The 12,538-nt window shown below is 38.2% G+C and overlaps 1 long non-coding RNA gene across 1 annotated transcript; it reads left to right on the forward strand.

Annotated features, from left to right (window-relative positions):
* Window positions 1–8,348: 8,348 nt before the first annotated feature.
* On the forward strand, window positions 8,349–9,173 carry LOC105262006 (uncharacterized). Its single transcript, XR_891622.3, has 3 exons — window positions 8,349–8,497; window positions 8,589–8,709; window positions 8,772–9,173. It is a non-coding gene; the product is annotated as an uncharacterized LOC105262006 (long non-coding RNA).
* Window positions 9,174–12,538: the final 3,365 nt, after the last annotated feature.

The raw sequence follows: 12,538 nt of genomic DNA on the forward strand, positions 1-12,538 counted from the left end.
GTGCCATAGTTGCGTATGGGAATATAAAGGAAGAGTGCACAAATGGTTAAGGACAGTCACAACGTGACTGCTCAGGAATCGTAGACATATTGTTGGAGTCGGTAAATCTGGGATGCTTCCGTTCGTAATCCAACGGATTCTTTCTGACCATTGCTGCTGGTGGCTAGGCGAGTGGCCTCCTATGGTTACATGAAAAAATTTTCAATGGTCTTAATGTTCAAAAGACATCTAGAGAAGTTACTCAAATTGGATATTGCATTCACAGAAAGGTAAGTACAAATAGAAACGCTAATAATTTAATAAGAAAAATATTAATACTTCCTTTTTTATCTTTCCAGACATTTATTACCTACAGGCGACTTAATTTGCCTCTCCTGTGAAACCAGGAAATTATATTTGATGGTAAGTTCGAGTAATCCTGTTCTCCTTTTTTCTCCAACAGGTGTACCATCGACTAGACCTTCAGCTTTTGTCAGAATGTCGGATACAATGGTTTGCAAATGCACTTAGGTCTATTTGTTCTTTTTGTCTTCTGGCTTCCAGACTCTAGTGTCGTAAGTCGGGTGAAGGACGGATCTGCGACCTCGTGTACAACAGTTCCCTGGCCCGTGCCAAAGAGCGAACGGCTACTGCTTCACCGCGAAAGGGGAATTGCACTAATGGTCAAAGACAGTCACCAGGTGACTGCTCCGGATGCGCAGACATCAACTAGAGTCGGTAAACCCAGAGTGCTTTAATTCGTAATCTGACTTCACAATTCTGACTTCTGCTGTTAGAGTCTAGAAGATTGGACTCCTGTTCGGATGGAAAAAAACAGGGTTCCGAACTTTACCCAATATTCTAGCCGAGACTTGTGGTGGGACTACGGTCGGCGCTTCAGAAATGAACGTAAGTTGTAGTTTTAATTCTATTTCGTAGTTTTCGTAATTTTTCTCTGAAAAATTGAGAAATATTATGAGAGCTATATTTTTTTACAAACTTAAATTTTATATTTCATAACCAAAAATTTAGCTAAAAAAACTCTGTAAGTATGGCTCGAGATGGATATTTCAAATTTAATTTTATTTTTATGTTAGTCATTTTTATTCGATTTTTTTCTATTTTGCCAATAATCCTACATAATGATATTTCACTAATTCATATTTTTTTTCTCTTCTTTATGAAAAAAAACTGGAGAAATGGGTTCCAACCTTTACCCATACACAACTACACATCACTCAGGAAGGAAAAGCTGTCCTACAGCTTGTTAAAAAAAATCGGGAATACTAAAAGGACATTTCGTAAGTAGAAATTCAGGTTAGTCCTCTTAATATTATATCTTACATAATTGTAATAAAATTTGTACTTTTTTTTTTTAATTCAGGTACTACTTCTACTAAATTCAATTGGATCTTCCGGAACTCTTGGAAAATTCAGGTGAGTTTTGGAAAAATTTAAACTTAAGGTAACTTTAAGTTAAGATAGAATTAAGAGATAAATTTTAAATATTTTCCGTGCATACGTAGCGGATTAGTATTTCATTTTGAGATCTCCGCTTTATTTTAAAAATTGAATTAACTGAACAAAAAAATAATTTCTATCCTCATATATATGCTTTAGACTTCGGTCGCTATATATATGTAAAAAGAAAAAAAAAAAAATAATTAGAAGAAAAATTAAATTCTTAAATTCGTAAGCATTTATTGCTTCAAATCTTTAGCGTGAAAAATGCCAATGGGATGCCCTTTAAGATCTTCTACTTCGTAAAGGCATTTCCCAACTGGCTTAACAATGCGACACTTGAAAAATTTTTTATCAAGTTTAGCATTATAATTATTTTTAAAATCACTTTGCCTGAAACTTCTTCGGAAAACTTCTTGCCCTGGGATGAACTTGACCTGACGACTTCTAAGATTATAAGATTTTTCATTTCTCAAGTATGCCTGGTGCAGACTATTTCTTATCTTTTCTCGAATAAGATTCTGTTTTACCGAGTTTGGAATGAGTGTCGTCTCGGGGTCATTAAGAAGTTCAAGTTTCCTGGCTAATTTATAAAGACTGGCGTGATTTATCATATTGACTCCAAAGAGCGCAAAATAAGGGGTAGTTCCGATGGAACTATGGACAGAAGATCGCAGAGAACATTCTATCTCTGATAAATTTTGATCCCATTCTCGGTGATCTTCTCCCAGATATGCTCGGATCGCTGATAAAATAGATTGATTTACCCGCTCCGAGGCATTTGCTTGCGGAGAGTGAAACGCAGTTTTGGTGTGGTTTATACCAAAAAGTTTGATCATATCTGAAAATTCTTTGCTAATAAATTGTTTCCCATTATCTGACACAATAACTTCTGGGGTTCCAAATTTATGAAATACTTCACTAATTAAAAACTTAACTACATTTCTTGAATTTGCTTTGGCCATGGCTTTTAGCAAAACGTATTTCGAAAGGTGGTCTACCACAATGAAAATAAAACTGTTTCCCGTTTTGGTTCTGGGATAAGGACCTAAGAAGTCTACATAAATTCTTTGAAAAGGTCTTTCTGTAATAGTCTCGGCTCCCATAGATGGACGAAGAGTCGAATTGGCTGGTTTTGTCTCTTTACAGATATCACAATTTTGTACAAAATTTCTAACTTGAGTATTCATATTTGGCCAGAAAAAGTACTCTTTCACCCTACGAAGAGTTTTGTGGAAACCTCCATGAGAAACTTGTGGTGGACAGTGTGCTTTTTCAATGATTTGCTGGGTCAATTCGCTGGGTACCCATAACTTCCAAGCGAAATCTTCATTAAGGGGAATTCCGTCGTAGAATTGAGTTCGTTTATATACCAAACCATCAACCACTTTTAGATCGGGAAGTTGTGAAGAATTATTTTCGATGGTTTCTATCAAGGCTAAATAATCATCTGCTTTAAAAGCTAAGGAATCGAGATCGATTAAGGCCTTCACATCTAGAGAAATCTCCTCCATATCATATCTTGATAAAGTATCAGGTACTATATTCTGGGTTCCTTTACGGTGCTCTATTTCAAAACAATATGCCTGCAACTGTAGGCTCCATCTAGCTAACCTTCCGCTCAGATCTCGATGTGACATGAGCCATTTTAAACTGCTATGGTCCGTTATAACTGTGAAAGGCATCAATTCTATATATGGCCTGAATTTTTTAATGGCCATCACTACTGCCAAACACTCCCTCTCAGTCACCGAGTAATTTTTCTGAGCAGAAGTCAGTTTTTGTGAAAAATAAGCAATGGGATGTTCTCCACCCTCATCGTCTCTCTGAAATAATACTGCTCCTATTCCCAAGTCTGATGCATCGCTCTGAACATAGAAGTGTCTGTTAAAGTCTGGGTGTGTCAGGACAGGACTACTTACAAGGGCTTGTTTCAATTTGTCAAATGCAACCTTGGCCTCCTCTGTGAACGTGAATCGTTTTCCTTTCTTGAGGGTTTCAAAGATGGGAGCCGCAATGGTGGCAAAGTCGGCAATGAACCTTCGATACCACCCTGCCGTACCCATGAAACTCCTCACCTGCTTTGCTGTTTTCGGGTATGTAAACTTCACTATTGTTTCCACCTTTGCTGGGTCAGTTTTAAGTTTGCCACCTCCAACAATGTAACCCAAGTATCTAAGCTCTTTGAAGCAGAACTTCGACTTGGTTACATTTATTGTGAGTCCTGCTTTAGCCAAACAACCTGCCACCTGCTCTAGCAATCCCAGGTGAGTGTCGAAGTCTGGCGAAACAACCAAAAGATCATCCAAGTAGACGAAAACTCTATCACGTAGTGCGCCAGGGATCACTTTATCCATTAAACGGCATAACCTTTGGGCTGCATTGCACAGACCAAAGGGCATGACGGTAAAATGGTAAAGCGGTCGTCCAGGCACTGTGAATGCAGTTTTCTCTCTACTTGAAGGATCCAGTGGAATTTGCCAGAACGCATCCTTCAGGTCGACACTAGAAATGAAATAGGTATCCCCCAGCCGACTGAGCAAACCTTCTATATGCGGTAATGGATAGGCGTCCTTGACCGTCAGTGCATTGAGTTTGCGAGCGTCCAGGCACAAACGGTTCTTTTCGCCCCTTCGGACTAGAGTAACCGGATGACTCCATGGACTCTCGCTCTCTTCAATCACACCTAGCTCTATCATCCTATCCAATTCCGCATACATAAGTTTCTGCACAGCCGGGGAAACGGGATAATGCCTATCTTTCACCGGGGTTGCATCGCGGGTGTCTATTGAATGGACCTCAGCTTTAGTCTTTCCCAAGCCATACTTGGTAAAGCAAGGAAATTTGTCCTTCACTATTTGCAAACGAACTCGTTGCTCCTCGGACAAAGAATGGCTGTTAACATCACTGATCTCAGGCTCACCACAGAGACTCACTTCCTGGAGTGACAAGCCGTCCACCTGAGCAAACATTTGGAAACGTTTCATGAAGTCTACCCCCAGAAACAACTCACGACTCAGAGAAGGAACAAGATACAGGACGATAGAATGCTCCTGCTTCCTAAATTTTACATTAGTCGTCACCCTGCCAACTATTTTATGTGGGCTTCCATCAGCTGTTTTAATAAAAGAATGGAAATGCTTAATTTCCAATCCCGCTCTCTCCACAAAGCTAAGGCAATTTTTCCCCAGACAGGAAACGGAGGCTCCGCTATCTAGCAATCCCTCTATCTCTTCACCATTGATATGCAGTTTGGTATATAAACGATTATCTTCCCCTTCAAATATGGTAGCCGAGGCTATTTCCTGACGAATGCGTCTTCTCTTCTTATATCGCTCTCTAGCCTTTTTAATTTTATTGGAAACTTGACCAAAAATTCTTTCTCTCGCCTCGCTATATTCTCTTATTCTGATATGAAGTGGTTTGAACTCCCTCAATCTCGTTTTTACTTCTGACTTTAAATTTTCTCTCTCTTCATTCTTTAAAATAGAAACTTTACTACTGGAACTACTACTACTCTGCTCTGGGCTTAAACTGGGGTTGACCTCACCTGCCCAGACTGCGGTGGGTTCCTGTGCCGGTTTCCCTGACATTTCGGACAATCGGGGACGGTAACACCTTCTTGGCCACACCTATAGCAGAAAATCTTTCGAGGCTCCCGGCACTCCATCCAGCTATGACCCATAACACCGCAGTTCCAACATTTATACTTGGATGTCATGGTCACGGCATCAACTTCAATTTCACCTCGGGGTTCCTCTTCCGTCTGCCAATCGAGCTCGTGCACTTTCTGTGGTGTGTTGTAGCGTTGCTGTCTTTGGGTCCATACAAGGTTTTCGGCTTTCTTCACCTGCCTATAAAAATCACCCAAGCTATTTATCTGAGCCGAGAAGATCATTTGGGCTAAAGACGGCTTAAGGTTGCCTCTCATTATTTCCACTATCTCGTGCTCCCTGTATGGTGACTTTTGCTGTGTCCGTAGCCGCAGCACATCATTATAAAATTCTTCAAAATTCTCGTGTGGTAGTTGACGCCGATTTAAAATCTGCATCTGAAGTTGAAACTCATTCTCAAATCTTTGATATTGCGCCAACAAAGCACTTTCTAACTCCTTCCATGTGCGAAACTGGACCAATTTCCGGTGGTTCCAATACCAATCGAGAGCTGGCTTTTCCAAAAGTTGGTGAAATTTGGTGATCAATACTTCATCTGGGCAATTGTAATCCTTTTTAAGTTCACCCACTCTGAAGATGAATTCTTGGACGCTCATGGTTTTGTCGGTACCATCAAAAGATACTCCCCATTTCGCCAAATTAAAACGCCCGGAGATTTCTGAGATCATACTGCTTGGATGTGGACTGGTATGTGTCTCGTGTGGCTCTGTTCGCATGCCTCTGCTGTAGTTATTAGGCAACCTCTCGGTCGGCGGTATTGTGTGAGTTTGGACTCCGGTGACTGGTGGTGGTACCGATAAGCTGGTTGGTGGTTGTGCTGGTGCACCACTTGATGTGAACCCTGGTGGCGGTTGGTTAAACGGACCAAGTGACAACGGTCTAGGATCGTGAAACGGTGGTGGAATTACTCGCTCCGGATATGGTAGTGTGTAACCCCTTGCTAAATTAGGTTGTTGAGACGTTAAGCCTGACGCCAATGCATGTGAGGACAGAATGACTGACTCCAAGGATGTCCGCGCTGGTGCATGTGGTGCCGCTGCTGGCATCGCCAAGCCGGCTTGAGAAAATAACTGATTATCCCCCAACAACGAACGCTTGGTCGCTTCCGCAATTCTGGGTATCAGCACTCTCAACCTTTCTTCTTCCTGTTGTCGGTATTGCAATTGGGACAGGGCGATGGCAGAATTAATAATTTCCCTGACTCCTGCGCTGACTGCTGGATCTGCTGGCGGAACAACTGGTCTATTCTGCAACCCGGTCAAAACACTATAGTTTGGTGAGGCCACGCTTCCATGTGACCAAAAAGACGTGTTAAACGAGTTAGCGGCCTCTTGCATGCTTAATGGAACTGGTGGCGGTGCCGATGAATTGGACATTGATGATGAAACACCTTGAACTGGGACGTCCCCATGTGCTAAATGTGCAATATGAGAAGCAATGGGACCACTATGCGCGGCAGTTGTAACCTGTTGTGCGTTAGACGGAGCGCTGCGAACCGCGGTAACAACACTGCTTACGGCTGTAGCTTCGGAAGTGGTTACTACCCCATTTTGCCCTAGAATCGGTCTACCTGCCAAACCTGCACTCGCAGCTCTAGTAAGAGGCATAGTGCTACTTGATCTAACAAAATTAGCAAACAAAAACTCCGAAAAAGCAAAAAAAATCAAAATGAAATATGCCAAAAGATTTTGCTCGAAAGTAAACCACACGGTTTCAATTAAAGAAAAAATAAAATAAAAACAATTGTGGTAAGTAAAATAAAAAAATAAATTCAATGTAATTCAGTTCTTTCACAATTAATTCACACTTTTCACTTTTACAGGTTATTCTGTACGGCATACAAATTCTATTATCCGGCAGAATAATTTTGATGAAACAAACTGGAAAAATTCAAATACTGTTAGGTGGTGGATTTCTGGTCAAAATAGTGGTAAGTCAAGGTCAAATAAACTGTTTCTGTATCAATTTTAATATGTTTCACTTTTTTGCAGGGATTTGGTGAGTTACACTGGCAAAACTGTGGAATTTAAAACTAAAAATGAACTGAGAAAAATGGAATATGGAATAGGCGGCTTGCACAGACATCCCTCAAGAAGTTCCATGACAATACGACCACTGGTCGGAAGCCAAAATTGTCGCAGGACCAATGGAAACTCTGGGTAAGTCTGTGATCAGCTACCAAATTCCGGGTACTGAAATTAAACATAGACGGACAGAAACTACAATCTAAAAAAAACAAATTCGTTTGAGACTAGCAATTCTCATTTGCATAGCAGCGCGTCACCTGCCTTCTTATAGGCTGCTTGGACGGGTCTCCACAAATGAGAACTGATAAACCAGACGAATTTCTTCAACGATATATCTTTAAGAAATCTGAAATTTAAACTTTACTAAAATATGAAAGTTTATTAAAATGCTAGTGCAATTAGAAGTATTAAACTAGAACGACTAAGCCACTAGAAAAAAATAATAAAAATCATATTTTTCCCAAATATAAATGATGTTTACCCGAGTCTTCGATGAAGCAACGCGTCAGGACTCTTAATTAAACCTAGACGGGACTCATTAAAGATTCATGGTAAACACATTTATACACTACGACTAAAAATTATTAAAAACTAACATGTCTCAGGCCCCACGTTCTGGGCGCCATTTTGTAACAACCGTGTTCTAGAAAAACGAAATGAAATCGCTGTGTTGACCATTAAGTGGCGTTGCCGGTATGCTGGCGTTTAGCGCGGCTATGGCTCGTCGGATTGGGGGTTGGTTCTTGCCACTTGCAGATCTTTTCGGTTGAACAAAACAAAAAAATCATACCGGACTTCAAACTAAATTAAAAAGGGGGTAAAAAGAAGCCTGAAACATGTCAACAAAAAAAGTAAAAAAAGAAAACGTTTGCCTAACTACAACCAAATCCCAAAATAATATTAGTTTTCCTCACAGAAACAGTGCTCCTGGCGGCTGACCAGCCAGGAGATAGCCCTCCCTCCGAGAACACCTCTCGCCATGACGTCTACTCATACTGGACGTCCCAGATCTGACCCTTGACTTACCATATTTTATCCCATCCCCACCACCTTTTTAATAGGGCTTTAAGCCGAAGACATTTTGATCTTTTCAGGTTTAATCCAGTACATATTTATTAAAACTATATTACATATTTGGCAAAAAAAAAAAACAATTCATTCCATCGTAATTTGAATCAAAATCTAACAATTTACAGCGAATTATAATATAAAAATTGCAGAAAAAAAACAAAGAATTGCCAATAAAAATCAATTTTCGAAAGTAATCTTTTCTTTTTGTACTTTTAGGGCTTAACGGCGGGCACCCAGAGCGTAGAACCTTGACGGCAGCTTGTGACTAAGGCTTTTTCCCAAAACGTAAGTATGTACGAATTAGTTCGTGTTTCAGCTTTTTAATTATATTCCTCGGTCAGAATGTAAATAATAATTTTCTTGCTTTCAATTCCAGATGAGGACGAACAAAGGAATGTAGGTCGATACCACATTAAATCGACGATCTAAACAATGCCTGGTAACCTAACCTTGAATTGAGCTCAGTTCAATGTCGCGTACCTGCATACCAACACAACGTAAGAAAAAAATTTAATATTAACTCGTTTGTTCACCCTTTTAATTTATTTATTCTTTCCAGGAAAAACCGCGGAATTTAATTATGTAGCTTAGTCGTCCGTCTGTCTGTCCGGAGTTAAATAAGTTGCAGTGTCAATTGGGAATGATACCAAGCCACGCTGGAGCAGCAATGGCGTAAACTCTGCGCCTCCCTCGGTGGATTGGATGGGCGATGGTGTGGCTTGTAGGCTCCAATTCTTCAGGAATTTCTAGGTTTAAGATTTATTTTCTTGGTTTAGATTTTTAGTTAATTGTTGTGGTTTTTCTTTTCAATTTTGTTAAATTGTTTCGAAATTTTGTTTTAAATTTAAGTAAGTTCAATTTGTCTTTTAATTTTCAATTTTTGTGAAAATTATTCGTTTTGTTTTAAGTTTTATTTCAACTTTTCGCCTTTTGTCGTTAACTTTTGCTTAATTATTTTAAGGCTTCCAATTTTGTAAAAAAAAAGTTTGTATTTCGTGTTGTTTGTATATATGTTTCAAACAAATAAAAACATTGAATTCACTTCTTAACAAGTGGTTCATCACCAAAAACTTTGTCGACTTTTTTCTTCGCTGGTTACAGGGAGCCACACATCCAATCTTCTTCGCAGGTAAATCAAAAAGGACAGATTTTTCTTACAATTTTTGCCAGGAAATTCTGGCTGCCATTTTCCTCGCTTAATTTTTCCATTTTCTTTTTATATTATTCCCTAATATTGACATTTAAGTAATTGGAATAATCAGCTGTTTCCTAGTAATTGTTCTTCTTCTTCTTCTAGCTATCAATTATTTTCAGGGTTACCCCTTTTAAAGGCGCACACCACACCTCACAATAATAATACTTAAATTAAAACATAAACGAGTATTAACTACTAAACAGCACAACTCATTTCTAAAACATTAAATTAATACTAGAGTTTCTTTTTTTTAAATTTTTGGTTTTTGGTTAGTTTTTTTGGACTTAATGTCAAATCAATTAATAATATTTTAATTTCCTTGTTAATTTATTTCAGATTGGTTAACGGTCGCCTCACACTCGTTGATAAAGCGCTACGGTGCCGGTTCCACTTAACCTGAGGTAACTATTTAAAAATTCTTTATCGTCGTTACCTGGTTGGCCAGATACTTAATTGGCTTGTGGGAACTAATGTCGGCGGAAATTATATGGCTCTTTTCTGGCACAACGGACACTGTCGCATCAATCTGCTGGCTTGCTGCAACTTAAATGTCGACACAAATTTTTCTATGGCATATGGCTGGTTTAAACAAGGCGACCTTCCGCGTAACCTGTTGGAAGGCCTCGTAATGGCTTGCAAGCTGATGGAATATCTATGATTTTTATCCATCCAACATAAAAAATAAATGCAAGGCACGCAGCCGTATAAACCCGTCAATAAAACTTAATTTTGTACCGTTGTTAAATGCCGACTTTTTTCAAATGGTCGATTTTGGCAAACGAAATAAAATGTTGTTTTTTCTATAGCGCACGAACAAAATCTGATTTTCTTTTGGTTATCTCTACGCTTTTATACGGGAAAAATGACGCCAAGACTAATTTCCCCTTCTCCTCGATTTTCCCACAATTTTCCAAATTTATTTACTTTTCTTCACTTCACTGTTCTACTAAACATAATCATACGCACAGAGTTGCATTTTTCCAACGCCGATTTAAAAGAATCGACTCAGCAAAAATCAACACAAACTTGGCACTACCTTTTTTTCATAAATCAGAAGACCTGCATATCCGGCTCATTTTCAGTTTGGCGTTCGATCATTGCCGGCTAAAACTAATGCCGGCTTGCTTATTTTATTGCGCCATGGCATTTACTTATTGTGAGCGCCACCGCAACAACTTTTTATTCAAAATAAGGCAATTGTTAACAAAGTGTTGCCACATCACTTTGTTTTGAAAATCACTTTTTTCGTCATACAAAAATTAATCTGATCTGATTAATCTTTATGTATTTGCAGCTTAAGTACATAACAAGCTTGAAGTCATGGCTAGGCATATTAATGTCAAATTACAATGGAAAAGGACGGCAGGATTTTAGTGCGGCTCTGTAATCCCTTTATGAAATGTCACAAAATATGCCTAGCCATGACTTCAAGCTTCTTAGACCCTTATGCTAGGAACACAATTGGAGCGAACGACGAATTTTTTCGCGGCGTATGTTCGTCGTGAAAAATAAAACACATATGTGTATATGGAAGTGCACACAATCATGGCACCGGCGAAAATTTCGTCGGTCGCCGCGAACTCAATTAGCTCTATTTCTATTTCATACGCCGGCGACCGGCGAACAAAACAGTACAAGGTGGCCATACTTGTACGAATTTTATGTGTTTTAGTAAATAAAGTTACTTTTTACTTTAAAATTTGTTATGGTCACTCTACTATCTGTTATTCGTATAAAAAAAAAACATAATTAATTTGTTTATTTATTTGAGTACTTGCGCCTGAGTGAAGATGGATATCAGTGAATTTATAATAGAGAAGATAGACATAAGTGAAATTATAATAGAGAACTTAAAGAATTATGTGTTCTTGTATAATTCATTGTAGTCAACAAATGAGCAAAAAGTAAACAACTTCATCAGCTGTTTTATAATTTCGTCGGTATTGTGTTCCATACGACGAATTTTCGCGGCTCATTTTGTCGCCGCGTAGGGCGAAATTCGTCGTTCGCTCCAATTGTGTTCCTAGCATTAAATGTTTTTTTTTCCAAAATGTTGACATTTTACACATATTTTTTCCTTAAAGTTTTCTGTCGAAATTCTATCTCGTGGAAAAAAGAGTACCTAGGATGAGGGAAAACAAAATCTACTTTTGTTTGAATGCATACACCATTCAACATTATATTTTTCATTCTTAATTTTCAGTCGTCGAAATTGTTTTAAAATTTCATTTAATTTTTCTATTTTGAATTTTTAGATGTCATAATTTATTTTTTCGATAAGTGATCTCTTTGTTAGGGATGGCATACATTTCACCGTAGTTTTGAAAGTGATTTGAATGGAACAAATAACAAAAATCTTTGTTCGCTCAGAAAATGTTGTCTGGGGAATCAAGTAGATATTTAATAATTAATGATCGAACAACGAATATAGAGCGAATCACGTGCCATGTGAACTTAGCATTATTACAATCCATACAGGTAGGCTTCTTTACATGCAAAATATTCAAACATAGCCCACCTTCTCTTCATTTAACCTTGTTTGCGCCCTTTGAAAACACCCCAATTTGAATATTTTCTGAATCATTTTTTATATTGATGGGAAATCTAGATATTCTTTTACCATGGGCCTATCTCATGGTAGATGAATACAGGCAGACGCATCGACACAGCTGAACTGTCAAACTAAGTTTGCAATTGCAATTTTTTTAATGAAAAAGTATTTAAATTTCTAAAAGTGTTGAAAACGCATATTATAATAAACACCGAGTGGCGTCGTATAAGAAAACATATAAAAATCTACTAATGTTTGAAAAAACATAGTAAAATGTTGGACGTATTAATGTTCCCAAGCGTTGATGCATCTACCTATATTCTTGTACCATGGGCCTATCTGTATGGATTGTAATGCCAGAATTACTATCAAAATAGATGCAACAAGTTGTTTATTATAAATAAACAAAACAAATTATTTGAATAAACAAAAAAATATGTATTCTATTTCTCTAAAGATTATTTTCGCTACAAAAAATGTAATTTTTGTTCATACATATGTTGTAATACGCATTTTGCCCTACCTTAATTTAATCTGACCTTTTTCTAATCGGACAGTTGATATTTAAACGAAATTTAAT

The sequence above is a fragment of the Musca domestica genome, unplaced genomic scaffold (genome assembly GCF_030504385.1).
Source record: "Musca domestica strain aabys unplaced genomic scaffold, Musca_domestica.polishedcontigs.V.1.1 22, whole genome shotgun sequence".
Classification (NCBI taxonomy): domain Eukaryota; kingdom Metazoa; phylum Arthropoda; class Insecta; order Diptera; family Muscidae; genus Musca; species Musca domestica.